The sequence below is a fragment of the Symphalangus syndactylus genome, chromosome 9 (genome assembly GCF_028878055.3).
Source record: "Symphalangus syndactylus isolate Jambi chromosome 9, NHGRI_mSymSyn1-v2.1_pri, whole genome shotgun sequence".
Taxonomy (NCBI): domain Eukaryota; kingdom Metazoa; phylum Chordata; class Mammalia; order Primates; family Hylobatidae; genus Symphalangus; species Symphalangus syndactylus.
In genome coordinates, this window is record NC_072431.2 from 47391079 (window position 1) to 47411184 (window position 20106).

General features: G+C 34.6%; 1 protein-coding gene across 13 annotated transcripts in view; it reads right to left on the bottom strand.

Annotated features, from left to right (window-relative positions):
- Positions 1-20106, bottom strand: part of GALNT13 (polypeptide N-acetylgalactosaminyltransferase 13) — a 613915-nt gene that overhangs the window by 366637 nt on the left and 227172 nt on the right. The window lies entirely within an intron of this gene.

Here is a 20106-nt window from a genome sequence, read left to right on the forward strand (position 1 = left end):
CTGAGAAGGATTTAATATCTAAAATATGTAATAAATTGAAAGAACTCAATAGCACAAAAACAAAAATAATAAAAATGGGCACGAAAGTTGAATTGACATCTCACAAAAAAGAAATAAAAATAGCAAACAGAAATATAAAAATTGCTCAATATCCTTAATCATGAAAAATGCAAATTAAAACCACAATAAGATATTATCTCATACCTTTCAGAATTGGCAACTACCAAAAAGTTAAAAGATAACAAGTGTTGCAGGGATGTGGAGAAAAGGTAACCCTTGTATGCTCTTGGTGGGAATGTAAATTATTACAGCTATCATGGAAAACTTTACAGAGATTCCTCAAAAAAAAAATAGAATTACAAGTGATCAAGCAATCCCACTTCTGAGTATTTATCCAAAAGATCTGAATTTGTCAAAGGAATGTCGGCATCCCATGTATGTTGCAGCACTATTAACAATAGTCAAGTCATGGAATCAACCCAAGTGTACATCAACACACAAATGAATAAAGAAATGTGGTATATATACCCAATGACAAAATATTCATGCTTAAAAGGAAATAAATTTTGTCATTTTTGACTACATGAAATTGGAGAACATTATGCTAAGTAAAATCAGCCAGGCATAGATATACAATTACTACATGTTCTCTCTAACATATGGAATCTATAGAAATAAAACTCATAGAGGCAGAGAACAGAATGCTTTTACGGGAAAAAAAAAATTGGAGTGTGGAAGGAATTGGAGTTTATGGTCAAAGGGTAGAAAATCTCAGATGAACAGAAGAAATATGTGGGTTTTTAAAAAATATCTACTGCATCTCATGATACATACGGTTAATTATAGAGTATTACATATTTGGAAATTCATAAGAGAGTATATTTCTTTTTTTTTTTTTTTTTTTGAGATGTAGTCTTACTCTGTTGCCAAGCTTGAGTGCAGTTGCATGATCTTGGCTCACTGCAACCTCCACCTCCTGGGTTAAAGCGATTCTCCTGCCTCAGCCTCCCAAGTAGCTGGGACTACATGTGCGCGCCACTACGCCCAGCTAATTTTTGTATTTTTAATAGAGATGAGGTTTCACCATGTTGGCCAGGATGGTCTCAATCTCCTGACCTCGTGATCTGCCCGCCTCAGCCTCCCAAAGTGCTGGGATCACAGGCGTGAGCCACTGCGCCCAGCTATTTCAATTTTTTAACACAACAAATGTATTTCAGTTAACAGATATTTGTCTTAATCTATTTTATGTTGTTATGGAGAAATACCTAAAGATGAATAATTTATAAAGAAAAGAGGTTTATTAGGTTCGTGATTCTGTAGGCTGCACAAGATACATGGTGTTGGCATCTGCTCAGCTTATGGTGATGCCTTAGGCTGCTTCCACTCAAAGTTGAAGGCAAAGGGGAGTAGACATGTGCAAAGGTCACATGGTAAGAGAAGAATCAAGAGATGGAAAAGTGCCAGGTTGTTTTTTAACAACGAGCTGTCCTGGGAACTAATAGAGTGAGAACTCACTAACTCTCTAAGGGAAGACATTAATCTATTCATGAGGGATCTGCATCCTTGACCAAAACACCTTCCATTAGTCTTCGCCTGAAACATTGGAGATCAAATTTCAACATGAGGTTTGAAAGAGATATCCAAACCAGAGTAACATGTTAACTAGCTTGACTTATGTATCCCATTGAACTTATGAAACATAACATCACATTGTACCCCATAAATATATATAATTATAAATTGTCAATTTACAGTAAAACATCTGGAAATTTAAAAATGATTACATGGAAAGGCCCACAAAAAGGAGCACAATATTAAAGAAAAAAAATGTAAGACTCACACTACCTGACTTCAAGAGCGACTACAAATCTATAATAATCAACACACTGTGGTATTAGGCAGAAGAGACACATAGGTTAAAGAAAGAAATATAGAACCCCAAATATACTCATGTAAATATATTCAACAGATTTTTTACAAAGAAGTAATATGAATTCAATGGAAAAAAGATAGTCATTTCACAAATGGTGCTAGAGAACTTGGACATACATATGCAAAAGAAAATAAACCTAGATAAAGCTCTGACATGTTTTACCAAATGAATTCAAAATGCATCATAAACTTAAATATAAAAATGCAAAACTAAAAATCTTCTCAAAAAATAAGGTAAAATCATCATGATTTTTGGTTTGATTATGAGTTTGTAAATATACCAACAAAAGTATGATCCATGAAATAAGAAATAAGTTGCACTTTATCACAATTAAAAACTTCTGTGCTACAAAAATACCACGCTAAAAGAATAAAAAGACAAGCCACTGACAGTGAGGACATAACTGCAAAACCTATATCTGACAAAGGACATCTACCCAAAATATACAATGAATGATCAAAATAGCACTGAAAGGGGAGAATGAGAGCTGAATGAGCGACAGAGACTAAAATAAGTCTCTTTAGTTTCTCTTAGTTTGTCATTTTTTTGCTTCCTTGACTTACTGATTATATGAGTGCCACAGCTAATTTTCAGAAATACACTATCCAGTTGTTGTCTGCTATGGTAGGTACTAGTCAGAGATAACTATTTTAATTTAAATTAGTTGAAATAAAATAAAAATTTAGTCCCTTCACTGCACATTTCAAGTACTCAATATTCACATGGGGATAGTGGCTACTGTATTGGACAATACAAGTCTTAGAACATTTCCATCAACGCAAAATATTCTAAGGGATAGCACTGTCTTGATTCTCTAATGTGGTCCAAACAAACTTCTGATTTCCTGTCAAAGTTTATTCTAAGTACAGTCATGCATCACTTAACAATGAGTATGCATTCTGAGAAATGTGTCGTTAGGCAATTTTATCATTCTAGGAACATCATAGAGTGTACTTACATAAATCTAGATGGGATAGACTACTACACCTCATGGCTATATGGTATAACCTGTCGCAACTAGACTACCAGCCTGTACTTTACTACAAGCATGTTACTTTACTGAATACTGTAGGATATTGTAAGAAATGGTACTTATGTATATAAACATATCTAATCATAATAAAAGTTTCAGAAAAACTATGGTATTATAATCTAATGGGACCAGTGTCATATAATCAGACCATTCTTGACTGAAATGTCCTTATGTGGTACATGACTATTCTCAAAAATAAAGTTGTTTTTATTCAAAATCGCTAGCTACAGACATCAGATACAAGTTCTCCTCAGAAAAACACCAAGATCATACATGGGTGAACAATCATGGCCCTACTGGAAAGCTGAGGGCAGAGTGCCAAAACCAGTTGGAAAACCCACAAGAAGCATCTGTGGTGCAGAAAAGGAGGGTAGCAAGAATATGACAGAGATGGATCCCCAGGGAAGCTGGAGTCCCTCAAAAAGGGTAGGTGGAAGTAATTCTTTGGCCCCTTCACCCTGCGACAGCCTGCTGAGTACCAAATTGTCAGAGAGCCCCTCTGCCCTCGCAAGTCTGGGCAACACTGTGGCAGTTTGAGAACTTCTTGGGTGCAGAGCACCAGATGGCCTACTTGCACACGTGTGGTTATACTCTATACAAGCCTGAACTGAGGCAATGTGTGCCATACTGGTTGTGCACCCATTCTGGGCCACTGCTTTGACCAGGGAATCTCAGCCTTTGTGTTACTGCATCACTAAATCTCCCACAAACACACCCAAGAACACACTCTGACTTTGGCAAACACAGGGACCAGTAGGTCCTGGAGAGCTGTGGGATACCTGGAGCTCTAGTGCATGGCATGTGCCATTCCTATGGAAAATGAGAGGGCAAGATGCCAAAGCACCTCCTGAGACAAAGGAAACACAGATGCAGTCCAGGTCTTCGAAAGAGGGGAGCATTGTTTTGTCCCAGAGGATAGGCAGCACTGGCTGCCTGGAAAAGGAGGTGAAGGAGGGTCACCCCCTCTTCCCCTGTCCATGCTATGGATGTAGCCAAGGTTTTTCCCTCTGGAGGCGGGGATGACTGCACTTGAAAACAACCTTCCCAGTGCTATTCACAATAGCTGCACATTCACTAAAAGTGTGTCCGCTGCCTGTGGTCACACAGAGGGCAAGGCTCACCTCTCCCTCTTTACACAGAGCAGAAGTGTCCTTGCCTCAGAGGGCAGACCAGCTGCAAATCTATCTGTTTTGGACTGACTGAAGAGGTTCTTCCCCTGGCCATTTTACTGCTGCCAGATGGGTTCCCCACCACACCCCTCCCCACCAACCCCCCACTCCCATGGAACTCAGTTGCATCATGTCCTGAAGATAAAGGACACTGTCTCTGTGAATGGAAGATGGCAAGCCCTTATACAGGAGCATGATAGAGAAGTGGATCATGTGTCGGTCTGCACCTAAGCTGGTGCAGTCTCCTTCCCCACCCGGACCTTCCTACACTACTCCCATCAGGGATCAGGGAGGGTGCTCTCACTCATCATTGGGTTACCCAATCTTTAGTGCCAACAACTGAACTGGAGACCAAATGGGAAGACAAAATGAAAAATCTGATGACAAAAGAGAATAATGCTACAGTATGAAAGAAGCTTTGTGAGACATCCACACTCTCATTCCCACAGCAGGTGAGTGGGTTCATACACCAAATACATTGCCACAACAACCAGAATTTGAGAAAGCCACCGCAAAAGATAATAACCAAGGAACTCAAACAGAACACTGGCTCTCTGAAAGCTCCTAAAAACAATGCCAAACTCTCATATATAACATACCCTACAGTGATATCTACAGGGGAGAAAAGAATAATAAATTTAAAAGTCCTATCAAATCAACACCAATTTCACAGATAGGTAACTGCTTCTTCAGATGAAATAGAGTCAGCCCAAGAACTCCAGCAGTACCAACAGACAGAGTGTTTCAATATCTTCAAGGATGATGCAAACTGTATAGCAATGGATCCCAACGAAAATACAAATTCTTAAATGATAGATAAAGAATTGACAACATGGACTATAAGAAAGCACAAGACATCCAAGAGAAAGTTGAAAACCAACACAAAATAATCAATAAATCAATTTGTAATATAAAAGATGAGACGGGTATATTTTTTAAAAAACAGAATTTCTATAAATGGAAAATTCACTATGGGAATTTCAAAATACAGTTCAAAGCTTTCACAATAGATTAGAAAAAGCAGAAGAAATAATTTAAGAACTTGAAGACCAGTCTTTTGAAATGACCCAGTCATACAAAAGTAGAGAAAAAATATTTTTAATAAACAAAGCCTTGGAGGATTATGTAGTGTGATCAAACCTATGACTTATAGGCATTCCTGAGGGATAATAAGAAAAAGAAATTTGAAAAATATATTAGAAGGAATAATGAAAAAAAAAACTTGATCTTGCTAGAGATATAGACATCACATACAAGAAAGACAGAGAACACCTGGAAAATACTATACAAAAGAAACATCAACAAGGCAATAATCGAAATGGAAAACCAAAGCAAACAGCAGTACCTATTATTATATTAGATAAAACAGACTTTAAGCCAACAACAGTACAAAAATACTAAACTGGCATTATAAAATAATAAAGCATTCAATGCAACAAGCTTTAGCTATCCTAGATACATATGCACTCTACATCCAAGCACTCAGATTCATAAAACAAATATTACTAAACTTAAGAGAGAGCAAGACAATATTAGGGGGAGATTTCAACACTTCACTAATCTCACTGGATTTTTTTTGTTAAATCAATATTTAATCTTTTTTAATTTTTAATAGTTTTTTGGGGAACACGTCATGTTTGGTTACGATGTTTGGATAAGTTCTTTAGTGGTGATTTCTGAGATTTTGGTGCACCCATCACCAGACAGTGTACACTGCACCCAATGTGTAGTATTTTATCCCTCACCCCACTCCCACCATTTTACCCAAGTCTCCAGAGTCCACTATATTATTCTTATGCCTTTATGTCGTCATGTTTAGTGCACTGGTTTTCTTGAATGCTAATTATGCTAGCAGTGAAGTTGTCATGTAGACAGACTCAGGACCTCTGGTTAGCCAGGGTGTTACAGGCAGTGGAATTAGCTATTGTTTTCTCCTTCTTTGGAGGAGGGTTATTCCCTTCTGAGTTGCTGTTGACCTCCAGACAGATGGTGGTGCTTTCAAGAGAGCACTAGCTGTGGTTGTAGAAGGGGGATATCCAGACAGATTATCATAGAGAGATAGAAAATCAACAAAGAAATTCTGGATTTAAACTGCACTTTAGACCAAATGGAACTAATTAATGGACATTTATAAAGCATTCTATCCCAAAACTGCAGAATAAACATTTTTGTCATCTGTGTAACAATTTCAAAATTGACCATATACCTGGCAATAAAGCAAGTCTCGGTAAATTTTTAAAAATCACAATCATATCAAGTACCTTATTGAAGCAGGGTGAACTAAAATGAGAAATCAACACCAAGAGGAACTCTTAAAATTCAAAAAAGTACACAGAACCTAAACAACTTCCTCCTGAATTACTTTTGGGTGAACAAGGAAATTGAGGTGGATATCAAAACATCTTTTGAAATGAGTAAAAATAGGGAAACAACATATAAAAACCTCTGGGATACAGCAAAAGCAATACTAAGAATTTACAGCATTAAATGGCTACATCAAAAAGAAAGATATCAAATTAATAATTTAATGTCACACCTCAAGAAAATAGAAAACAAGAACAAATCAAAACCAAGCTAAGACAAGGAGTAACAAAGATCAGATCAAAACTAAATAAGATTGAGAATAAAGAAATGATACTAAGATTAATGAAATTGAAAGTTAATTTTTGAAAGGATAAGCAAAATCAATAGACTACAAGCTAGATTAACTAAAGATAAAAGAGACAAAATTCACATAAGCGCAATCAAAAATGACAATAACAGTACAGCTGATACCACGGAAATACAAAACATCAAGAAAGACTACTATGAACATTTCCATGTGCACAAACTAGAAACTTAAAGAAATTGATACATTCTTATAAACATACAACCTTCCTAAATAGAATAAGGAATAGAAACCTTGAAAAGAGCAATAATAAGCATTAAAATTGAACTTGTAATAAAATTATTACAACCAAAAAGAACTGGTACCAATTTTACTGAAACTATTCCAAAAAAATTGAGGAGGAAACATTCCTTCCGAACTCAGTCTGTAAATCCAGTATCACCATGATGCCAAAATCAGGGAAGGATACAACAACAACAACAAAAATATCCCTGATAAACACAGATGCAAAAATCCTCACTATAATACTAGCAAACAGAATCTAACAGCACGTGGAAAAGATAATTCATCCTGATCAATTTGCTTCTACTGCACGATGCAAGGGTGGTTCAGCATACACAAATCAATGAATGTGATTCACCACATAAATAAGATTAAAAACAAAAACCATACGAACACCTTAATAGATACAAAAAAAATCACTTGATAAACTCCAACATCGTTTCATAAATAAAAACCCTCAACAAACTAGGCATGGAAAGAAAATACCTCAAAATATTAGCAGCCATGTATCACAGACCCACAGCCAATATCAGACTGAATGGGGAAAGGTTGAAAACTTTCCCCCTAAGAACTGGAAAGAGACAAAGAGGCCCACTTTCACCTCTCCTTTTCAACACAGTACTGGAATTCCTAACCAGAGAGCAATCAGGTAAGAGAAAGAAATAAAAGGCATTCATATTGGAAAACGGCAAGTGAAATTATCTCTCTTCACTTAGGACATGAACTTATACCTAGAAACCCAAAAGACTCCTCCAAAAGACTCCTGACTAGATAAACGACTACAGTAAAGTTTCAGGGTACAAAATCAACATACAAAAATCAGCAGCATTTCTGTACACCAATAACATTTAAGCTACCAACCAAATTCAAAACTCAATCTCATTTACAATAGCTGACAATAAAATAAAATAAAATACCTAGGAATATATTTAACCAAGGAAGTGAATAATCTCTACAAGGAGAACTACAAAGTACTGCTGAAAGAAATCATAGATGATATAAACAAATGGATAAACATCACATCCTCAAAGATTTCAAGAATCAATATTAAAATGACCACACTGCCCAAAGAAATCTACAGATTCAATTAAATTCATATCCAATTACCAATGTCATTTTTCACAGAAGTTGGGAAAACAATCCTAAAGTTCATATGGAACCACAAAAGTGCCCAAATAGCCAAAGAAATTTTAAGAAAAAAGAAAAAAGCTAGAGGCATATAATTCCTTGAGTTAAAATTATATTTCAAGGCTACAGTTACCAAAACCGCATGGTATTGGTACAAAAAGAGACAGAGACCAATGAAACGGAATAAAGAACCCAGAAATAAAGCCACATAACTATAGCCAACTGCCCTTCAACAAATTCAACAAAAATGAACAATGGGGCAAAAACTCCCTTCTCAATTAATGGTGATGCAATTTTTTTTGAAGGTCTCACTCTGTTGTCCAGGCTGGAGTGCAGTGGAAAACACAGCTCACTGCAGCCTCAACCTACCAGGCTCAAGTGATTCTACAGCCTCAGATCCCCTTGTAGCTGGGACCACAGGCATGAACCATCATGCTTGGCTAACTTCTTAAAATTTTTTGTACAGAGAGGGTTTCACTGTATTTCCCAAGCTGGTCTTGAACTTTTGGGCTCAAGCAATCCTCTCGCTTTGGCTTCCCAAAGTGCTGGTATTACAGGTATGAGCCTCCGTGCCTGACTGGTGCTGGGAAAATTGGCTAGCCATATGCAGAAGAATAAATGTTGACCCCTGTTTCTCACCATATACAAAAATTAACTAAGATGGATTAAGGGCTTAATGGTAAGACCTGAAACTAAAAATATTAGAAGAAAGCCTAGGAAAAACTCTTCTGGGTGTTGGACTAGTTAAATAATTTACGATGAAGACCTTGATAGCACAAGCAACAAAAGCAGAAACAGACAGATGGGACTTAAGTAAACTAAAATGCTTCTGCACAGCAAAAGAAATAATCAACAGAGTAAACTGACAATCTACAGAATAGGAGAAAATATTTGCAAATTATGCCTCTGACTGAAGAGTAACATCCAGAATTTACAAGGACCTAAAACAACTCAACAAGAAAAAACAAATAATCCTGTTAACAAGTAGGCAAGGAACATAAACCAACATTTCTCAAAGTAAGACATGCAAGCAGCCAATAAACATGAGAAAATGCTCACCATCACTAATTGTTAGACAAATGCAAATTAAAACCACAATGGAATACATATTACACCAGTCAGAACAGCTATTATTAAAAAGTCAAAAAACAACAGATGTTAGTATGAATATAGAGAAAATGGGACACTTTTCATTGTAGCTGGGAATGTAAATTAGCATAACCTCTATGGGAAACAGCATGGAGATTTCTCAAAGAACTAGAGAACTTCCATTTGACTCAGCAGCTCCACTACTGTGTATCTACCCAAAGGAAAAAAAAATCATTATATACATAAAGACACCTGCACTAATTTGTTTATTACAGCGCTACTTACACCACCAAAGTCATGGAATCAACCTGTCCTTCAAGGGATTACTGGATGAAGAAAATGTGGTATATATACCCTATGGAACACTACACAGAAATAAAAAAGAAAATCATGTCCTTTGCAGCAACATGGATGGAAATGAAAGTCATTATCTTAAGTGGAATATCTCAAATGCAAAATGAAATACCACATGATCTCACTTATAAGTGAAGCTAAACAATGGGTACACATAAACATAAAGACAGAGATAATAGGTACCGAAAAGTACCTACAAGGGTTGGAAAATTACCTATTGGGTACAATGCTCACTATTGTAGATGGGTACACTAGAAGCTCAAATCTCAGCATTACATAATATATCCATGTAATGAACATGCACATGTATCCCCGAATATAAAATAATACTAAAAATAAGTAAACAAAACCATTTTCATTGAAAAATAAGAGGGCTTAAACAAGTTCTAGAAGTTGAATAAAGTCAACTTTATTAAAAGGTGAGAAAAGAGTATGAAGAAAAAAAATAATCCATTCAAAAGGTTTTATGATAGAAGGAGGAGAGAGATAATCAGGGGATAAAACACACCTTAGTTTACATGTCATATCTTGAAGAGATGTTAACCTCATAATCACGTGCCAAATCTGAATCCTCACTCAGCTGGTAACACTATCATATGGTAACGGCATGTCAGTGCAGTTCAAAATATTTAATAATGTTTGACCACATTCCAGATACATTAAGGTCCAAATTTAAAACTGCTGACAAAAAAAAAAGACAAGCAGAGAAACACACTGAGCCCTAGAGCACCACTGCCTCCTACGAAGGGTACTCAAGGGAGACTCCAGAGTTTGGTCACCTCTCAACTCTGCCACTGACTAGCTGCGACTCCCTCTGAGCACCAGATTTCTCAGCTTTAAAAATGCAGGATTAAATTAGTTGTTTTCCTTAGGTTACCTTCCTATTTTTAAATTACACATGGTAAAGAAACTGCTAATGAAGAAACTGAGGGAAATGAAAAAATTTACTGGAGTTATTGCTCTTTCTTATGCTGTAAAATGAAAATATTTGTTTTGTCTTTCACATTCTAGTAATGGACTTTTCTTAAGGAGAAGCGAAAAGTTATTTTTCAGAAAACATTTTGTTAAACTCCATATATATATATATTTTTTTTTTTCTGAGCCAAGGTCTAGTTTCAAAGGAGCTTTCAGAGTCTAATGGTTATAGGATCATGTATACTTAATAAAAATTACGAGTACTGCATTATCGGATGAAGTGTCATAATTAAATCATTACTCAAGTTTTAAGTTGCAAAATATTTCTGGAGAGATGTTTTAATAATTTTGTTTGTTTTAATAAATAGTGTATATTATCTTTATGTTAGGTTTATCAAGATAAGTACAGAAACAGGCCTCATCTTAATTATAATTTATTTTAACATATTTCTTTTAAGCAGGATCTGTTGTTGAACAGAAAATTAACTTTTCTTCCCACCTATTGGTGTAGCACATCATTAACCTGTAATAGTATTTCTGATATTTAGCGTAATTCAAGAGGTTTTGGGTTATTGTGGGTTTTATTTATGTGTTCATCTTACCCACTAGATTATGAATTAAGTGGGGGCAGAGACGTTCCTGGTCTTTGTTTCTCCATTAAAACCTAGGCTAATGCTTTGAACATAGTAAGCACTCAATAACACTTCATTGAAACAATAGTCTAGCATTAATTTGAAGGAAAAATTGTATACATTTATGGCAAATCCTCTATAAAAATAAAGACTTCTTAAAATTGGCAATAAATTCAGAATGTGATGTTATGTCTTGTAAGGCTTTAAAATATTTACTTACTTATTTTCTTATTCACTTACCAGTTTATTTTGATGATACGGAATTTTTTTTCTCCCAAAGGACAAAAATACCCTGTGTCATATCGGCTAAATCTGCCTGATTCTCTGATTCAATTAACAGAGCAATTTTTCCCTCTTAATAAGCTATATCTTCCAACTTAATCTTTATCATTAATAAAAGTCACATTTTATTAAGACATTTTCAGATATTTTAATTTTTTAGAACCTGTACAGGGAAGAAGGGTGCTATTTATTGGTGCTCTTCATAGTAATTACTACCAAGGATTTGATAACTATGCTACTAATTTTGAATTCCTCCTGAAGCCAACAAGAAGTTATTAATAGTATCTGAACTACATGGTGAAAGGATGGCATTTTATAACTAATCAGTAATAGCAAGGGAAATGGTTGTTTATGATAGAAATCAAAAAGCAAGAATATCAGTTGAGAAGATTCTGTAAGAGATGATAAATTTATCTGTGTATGCAAGTCTCTGAGTCTTTGTGTATACAAGAAATGAGAAGGCTTTGAGAATCATTTCAGTGTTGAGAAATATTTTTGTCATTTTTAACTGAGCATGAGATTACTGTAAGCCATCTCAATGTCACGGTGGTTGGAAAGGTGGAGTGCCTCTTATGAACCTCTTCTGGTTTGTAGGAAGACTATTTGTCTCTTTTCTCCACACTACCAATTATGCCAGCTGGGTATATCCCAGAGCCAGAAGCAAGAAGAGGAGTGGATATGTACCTAATACCAAATACCAGTAACAGAGTCGGTGATGGGGATGAAGAAACACTTACCAGGACTTGAGATTTTACTTTATTTGAATATGTTAGGTACGTTCCACTGGAAGTCTTCAAATTCAATTTCAATTTGTTTGTGTAAAAATATGTATCGTACTAAAAGTGATATATTAAGAATAAATATAAATATTCATCCTTATTATACATACATATACATTGGCATTATATAGAATATAATACCTGTTCTCAGAGTCGAAAGAAACTTGAAGTCACTATTTTGTCTAGCACTTTGCTAATAAGACCACAAGACCATGTTTTATAGATGTGGTATCCAGAGATTACTTTAATCTATGTATTTTGTGGTTTATAGGAGCTGATGAGCACGCTTTGAAAATGACAATATTGAACTTTCAGGATTTCATTATCAATACTGAAATCTTTAACACAGGACAAAATCAAAACCAGTGTATTCAAGATTTAAATATTAAAGCCAGTATATTTTAAAATATGTGAATTATTTAGTGCCCTAAAATTCATTCAGATAAAACTATGCAATTCTCAGTTAACCTAGAAGTAACCCATGTTACTTATTAAGTTTAATAATTAGCATATTTGGAAGTAAAGACTGAATAAATATAGAAGTACATTCTATTCACATATTAAGAAAAAAAGTATTGTTTTCTTTTTCTCTTCTGTAGGGAAACCATAGGCATTAAGCATAATTAAAAAATAGTTAAGGATAAGAATGAATTGGGGGTGACGTGTGAACATTAGCTTGTTATTGGCAATTTTAAAATAGGGGTTCTTGACCTTTCTTTGTTCCATAGATCCCTTGGGCATTCCAGTGAAAATGTGTAGGATTGCAAAAAACACCCAATTACATTGAACGACAGTTATCAAAAACATTTTTAAAATACAAATTTGTGATACAGTAATATATATTATTCTATGTAAATATCTCCTATAGCATCATCTAGTAGCAGATCTAATAATTCCAGTTATTTTAAAGTAGGGATGAGAGTGAGTGATACTCAAAGATATTAAATCATCTGGACAATGAACTAGCACCTGAAGGAATTACACAGAAGCTATGTGTCAGGACACCAATTAACCGACTGTATATGAACAATACATGCCAGATTTATTAAGCCATGGATATTTGCAGTAGGAATTCTTCCTTTGAAAACATTTATAACATTAGTCAATTATGTATCAAGCAGAGCTAATGAAGACATTCATCTTCCATATGTAAGTATTTTCTCTATTGAAAATAAAAGAGTTCAGTTTTTTAAACTGGACCTGGATTCAATACAAAAATACAGGTATTGGGCTATGCAGCCATAAAAAAGGATGAGTTCATATCCTTTGTAGGGACATGGATGAAACTGGAAAACATCATTCTCAGTAAACTATCGCAAGGACAAAAAACCAAACACCGCATGTTCTCACTCATAGGTGGGAATTGAACAATGAGAACTCATGGACACAGGAAGGGGAACATCACACTCCGGGGACTGTTGTGGGGTTGGGGGAGGGGGGAGGGACAGCATTAGGAGATATACCTAATCCTAAATGACGAGTTAATGGGTGCAGGAAATCAACGTGGCACATGGATACATATGTAACAAACCTGCACATTGAGCACATGTACCCTAAAACCTAAAGTATAATAAAAAAAAAAAATAGGTATTGGGAACTTAATCAATAGAAGGCATTATATGGTGACAAAAATAATAATATACATTATATTTTTTATGTTCAAAAATTAATTTATTCATGTTTTCTCCTTAATCCAACACATGAATTACGACTTTATAAAGTAGGTTGCATAAGATTAAGAAATCTGAAAATGGAAATATTCAAGATGAAGGTAAGCAAGATAACTAACTGGAGATGAGTAGTTGACATTTAAACAATGAGAATGTGTTAAATGAATAATATTTGCCTTTAAAAATAAAGTTAGTCTGCCAATTAAATATTATGTATAGCTACTCAGTGCTAACTTAAATATAAAAATTTGTTTGGAAGGAGACAAAAATAGAAAAAGAGAAGGATTGATTAATTAGAATATTGAATATACATTAATCAAATGGTAAATCTTAATTTTTTATTTGGACAAATACTTTTTTCTCACCTAAATGTGCATTTAGAATTCATCTGAATTGTCCAATTTAAGGCAAGGATTACTTCTGGCAAATAATTTTTATTTATTTTGTATCCTATTGTGTTGTAAAATGAGTGCCTTAGTAACCATAAGAGTTTGGAGTAATAAAGGATAGATTAGGATATATGTTGAATCTGTAGAGCATTGCACCAAAGCTTACAGCTGAGCAAGCAACCTGAGAGGTGAACAGGACATGGCCCAAATATTTCCTTTCATGATCTGCACCTATTGCTTTACTCATTGGAAAGGAACTACACTTTGCTATCCTGGAAACTGCCTAGTGGCCTAGTTTCATAGGACCTTGTCCAGTTGGCTTTAATGAGCTGCTCAACTACACTGAGTATTAAACATAAGAAATCGGCCTGGGAAAAACAGTGATAACAACTTATCTGCATAAACCATGTCTTAAAGGTACTTTATAAACTCTGAGATAACTATGCAATATCTTGTGAAAATTAAATGCCAAACTCTAAACAGTGACAGTCTCCACAGATAGTAAATAGGCACCAAAACCATCATACCAAAAGATCTTACCTGTATGACAAGTCAATAGGCAGCTGACTTACTGCCTATTACATGACAGCTTTTATCGAGTTTAACAAGCAGATTGATGGGGGATGGGAAGGAGGGAGAATATACTTAAAGCAAGATTATAACATGGGTTTGAGTTATGCTCTTTAATACACTAGTTGTATACTGGATTATATGAACATTAGACAAGAGTGTTCACTGCATTACTATCAATTTTCTCATTTGCAAAATGAGAAAAATATCCTGTGAAGCATCTGGAATTCCCATAAGAGTCCAGTGGAAAAAAAAAAGAAAGAATACGTGGCAAAATGCTTTAAACGTTTTAGGTCATTTAATTAATCGTTTAACTTATTTATTTTTTATTCATCTATTTTATCTTTAATGTGGCAACTGTTGCAGGAAGTTTCCCCTAAACTCTCAGTTTGAACTGTTTTCCTTCTTTGTGGTGCCACAGTATGCTGGACGCTCACCAAACACACACCACAAGTATGCTCGATTCATTTTTGTGAAGGTAGGGTGTAGTGCAGGTACATTAGAGATGCTAAATAAATATTGTTGAACTGTACTTAACTAAAATTTAAAATGAAAAAAATGCTTATGGATATTAATTACTCTTTACTCCAAACATTAATCATATGTTTGAATTTCTTTTAACACTCATTAATCATTGGCATTCTAGTTATAGATATTACAAAAAGTAATCACAGAAGAAGAAAGTACGAGAATCCCCTATAATCAAATAATTTATAAAAAGATACAGTTTAAAATGAATATTCACCATTTACTACCTATTTCACATCTCATTTTCTTTACTCATATTATTTTATTTCTCCTACAATTGAGATTCTATTGAGACATAAGTAGGGCTACATTATTTTCATTTAATGGTACATGAAATCTTTTGAGTATTTCACTTTAAGTACTTAAATTTATATTTTAAATTTTTTCTACTTAGTGCTTTAAAAGTAGACGTGTTGTGCATTTTACATTTATTTTTTGAACAAGCACTGGGATGAAATCCAGCTTCTTCCTTGGGCATGGCACAGAATCTAGAGTCATTTTTCTCTGCATGAAATCCTTTAAAGCAAAGAATTACCCTCAGCTGCCTGCACCCCACAATATTCCCTGTAGTCATACTTCATGCCTCTTACTTCACAATATATGTTTCCTATTGCAAATAACGTGCTCCTTCACCTGATCTGACATCAGTTACCACTGTTCATGATGATGCTGGAGTAAATGATGTTTCTCTGCAAATGTAAATTTCTCTTAGGCTTGATACCGTTAACTAGCCCCTAAGTACATTCCTGGGTACCCTTAAAGCCCTTCTTATTCTAGCAAGAATAATTTCACATTTTTAAGTATTTGGCTATGCCAGTGCAGTGCCAACAGTGACAGTTTCCAGTTAATTAAGTTAATTGGGGAAGATATTTTCAGCATTAAAGGAGCTATAGCCTATATGGAGTACACATTTCAAACTGGGCAGCTGCTTTTAAATTCCAAAAGATCCATATTATAACAGGCATTTTGTATATCTCATTTAGTCTAGCAAAATACCTTCAAAAATGACACAGCCATTTAATGCATACAAAATGTCAAACATTTGCCTCAGATTTTCTTCTTAATGATTTTAAATAGTTCTTATTTTAAGACAACATTAGCTCTAAAGACAGCAATGTACAGCAATTCCGACCAATATACATGAGATCTATCAAACGACTGCAGTTAACTTGGCTGGGATTTCATAATTTTTCACAAGAGGACTCATAGGCCTGAGCAGCTGGAACTTGTACTATCAAAAGCACCAACACGAAATTATCTGAACAAGCATACACAACTAAATTATAGCTTTTTTTTTTTTTTTTTTTTTTTTTAAGACATGAAGCATGAAATGCCTCTGCTGGCAGCAAGATTCTCTGTATTTAGCTTGTAGTAACAGGGTTGCCAGATGGGGCTTTTGCCTATCTAAATTTTTATAATAAACTCTCAGGGTACAATAAAATATCTGATTAGTTTAAAGCAGTTCTGTAATTTAAATGATCTATTTAGTTTTTGACTATAGAGCCTACGCTAACTAGTCATTTGGTTCATTTCACCAAAATCATTAGTTAATATCTCTTATCTCAATGAATAGTTAAAATTACCTCAGTATAGTTGAAAAAAATAAAAGGCCTTTCAGTTTAACCATTACATGTTATCTTCTAACAGAAAGGACTAATTCTGAATAAGCAGTTTACTAACATTTTTATAAATGAATTAAATAAGTGATTTAATACAATAATCCCATATTACAGAAGACACTGAAAATGACAAACAGTTTAATAAATACCTTCATTTCTAGTATTTAGAACTATCAAAGGCATACATTTAATAATGAAATATATTCAGAAAGTATGATGTATGCTATAAAAATAATAAAAGGTAATAATTTATCCTTTTAATTTAGTATATTTTGTAATGTTTAATACAAATTATTTATATTGGTAAGGTTATTTTCTTTAGCTTGTGAAAATTATTTTGAGTCTTGGGTTTTTAGCCATTATAATCAATATCCTTTCCTAATAGATCATGTTTTACACACATAATAAACATGCCCTTTGTCTTCATACAAGTCAGTAATAAGAACAGAACATTAAAAATTAAATATAAATCAAATTTCCTTATATGACTATGAAAGTACATAAATTTATACACATTAAAAATAAAATTTTATAACATAACACCATCCAGCTTATACTGCATTGTATGCACTCCCAAATGGAGATATTCTCAACAAGAATATTGTTAAGAGCCTTCATCAAATATCTGAGCACTAGACTTCAAATATAGCCCTAGTAGTAAAATACACAAAGAGTCAGTTACTGCATATTATCACAATATTATAACCTGTTTATGCAGTTTAAGATAATTTAGGCCATTTTTATAGCTATCGCAAACAATTGGGTCTTCTTGAGTTTTTTTTTTTCATCCTTGTAAATAATATTGATAATAATTTGTCTGGCTTGTCAAATTAAGAACCCTAAATCCTCATGCAAAAGAGTCCAATGTGAAAATTTTGTGATTGCTTTCTATATCCAAAAATGTTACCCAATACTGTAGATTCAGTTTTTTAAATGTTGTATTTTAGATTTTTAATATTTTAAATCACACAAATATATAAATATTTGTGACATACATGTTTGTGTGACATGGGAAAAACTTAGAGGCAGTGAGTAGGATAAAAATAAAATATCCTAATAGAGGAAAGTTATTTTTATAATGGTAAAGGAAATTTGAGTTGAATATCTGAAGCGATTTCCTGACTCTGAACAATAAATGAATTATGGAACAGGTTCCTGAGACTGTGGTAGAAGCTCAATCACAGAGGTTATTTTAAAATAGACTGAGAAAAGTGCTGAAGGTACATTCTGTAGGATAGAAAATCTACGTTTTCAAAAGAATGGGATGGGTAAATCAAGTTTGACATTTCTTTGTGCTGATATTTTGGGCTTAAATTTATAAAATAAATTTTAAGTTGTTAAAAATAACAATTTCTATTAGAACAATGTTTAAAATCTATATATTTTCTTAATATTATAAAATAAAAGCTGATCAATTCATATCTGCATTTCATAAAATAGAAATTGAGCTGACATTACAGGTTAAAATAAGGGAACCATAGAATCATGTAGACTTTCACCTATTTCCAGAAAATAACATATTAGTAAAGTTATTTCACCTTCTTTCCAATAAACTTGAATATCCCCATATTTTGATTTCTTCAAAGGAGCATTCCACACTAAAGTTACCACCCAGTGTTTATCTTGTTATGCATAGATATCTTTCACAATGATATTATGTACTCACATCATTTTGTATTTTACACAAATGATAATATTGTTTACATTTTTCCAGTTTAAATTTGTGCTTCTCGCAGGCAACATTCATGACAAAGCCATCTTTCTCCTCTTAGTATCTGGCCCAGTTACTGACACGTAAATATATGTATTCATTTAAACAAGATACAATAAATGATGTTAATAATGTAGGCAGAAAAGAGATGATTTCTAGAATGATGGCAGAATCTAGAATCTGTGGACCTTCTCCACAGCAAAACAACCATAAGTGGTGAAGATTATACCAAAAAAAAAGTAATCTCTGGAAATTGTCCTAAGAGCAGACAGTAAAGGAAGAAACATTTATTTTAGAAATTCTGCTAAATCTTAGTAAGAGCAGCAAGAGTCTGTGGAATTTGAGCCACAAACACCCACAGCTCACCCACAGCTGAGCATGAGAGAAGCGCCACTCCAGATGGGTGCAGCCAAGAACATAGGGCTCCCTATCCATCCATTCCTAGTCAAGAGAGGCGGTATCTTCTCTTCAAGGGCAGAGCACCAGTACTTCTCAGCCCCCATTCCCAAATCTCTGTTTCAGAATCTCTTCCAGGCAACAATGGCTGAGAGGTCTAGGCTTTATTCCTTTGTCTGACCCCCACTTCTGTGGTGAAAGCTCTACTCCAGGTATGGCAAACCAAGAAAACGAATGGGCAGACCCTGATCACCCTTGCCTCTACTCACTCACAGGGCAAAAGCTTCATGCTATAAACGGAAAGTTTCAAGCTATAAGAGGAAGACTAGATGTTATCACTCCACCGAGTACCCTGCTCGTAAAGCCAGAGTATCACTCTGAGAGAAGTAGACCACTGTCCGGAAGCCAACTACAGAGCAGGGAGACAAAGGAATTTTGCCTTTGGAGTAGGCAGTCCATAGGAACAGAGCTCCAAAGCTCTCCTCAAAGGAACTCACTTGTTTGGAACAAAGTGTGGGGAAGGTTAAACTTGAAGGCACTCTGAATAATAATAGAGATTTTGGAAGTGAGATTATGAGAGGATAGTAGCTCCATGACAGTATCAAGATAAACTGTAGGCCAGCTATTCATTCACCATAGAGAATCAGGTACAGAGAAAATCAAGAAGAGCCCTCCTGTGTTCACAAAAAATCTCAGAGATGATTGGTCCCTAAAACTATCTGCAAAGGAGCCTAAAATTAATTAGATCAGACTCTGGATAAATTTATGCCCCAGGATAATTTTAAACACAATAATGCAATCAGCTGGCAATTGGTATCAAGAACAAAAACATAGCCCTGAAAATTTATGCAAAAATGTTTTTCAAAATGATCCTGATGTTTCATTTTAACATAAGCACTGACCGGACATGGTGGCTTACACCTGTAATCCCAGCACTTTGGTAGGCCAAGGTGGGTGAATCACCTGACGTCAGGAGTTCGAGACCAGCATGGCCAACATGGGGAAACCCCGTCTCTACT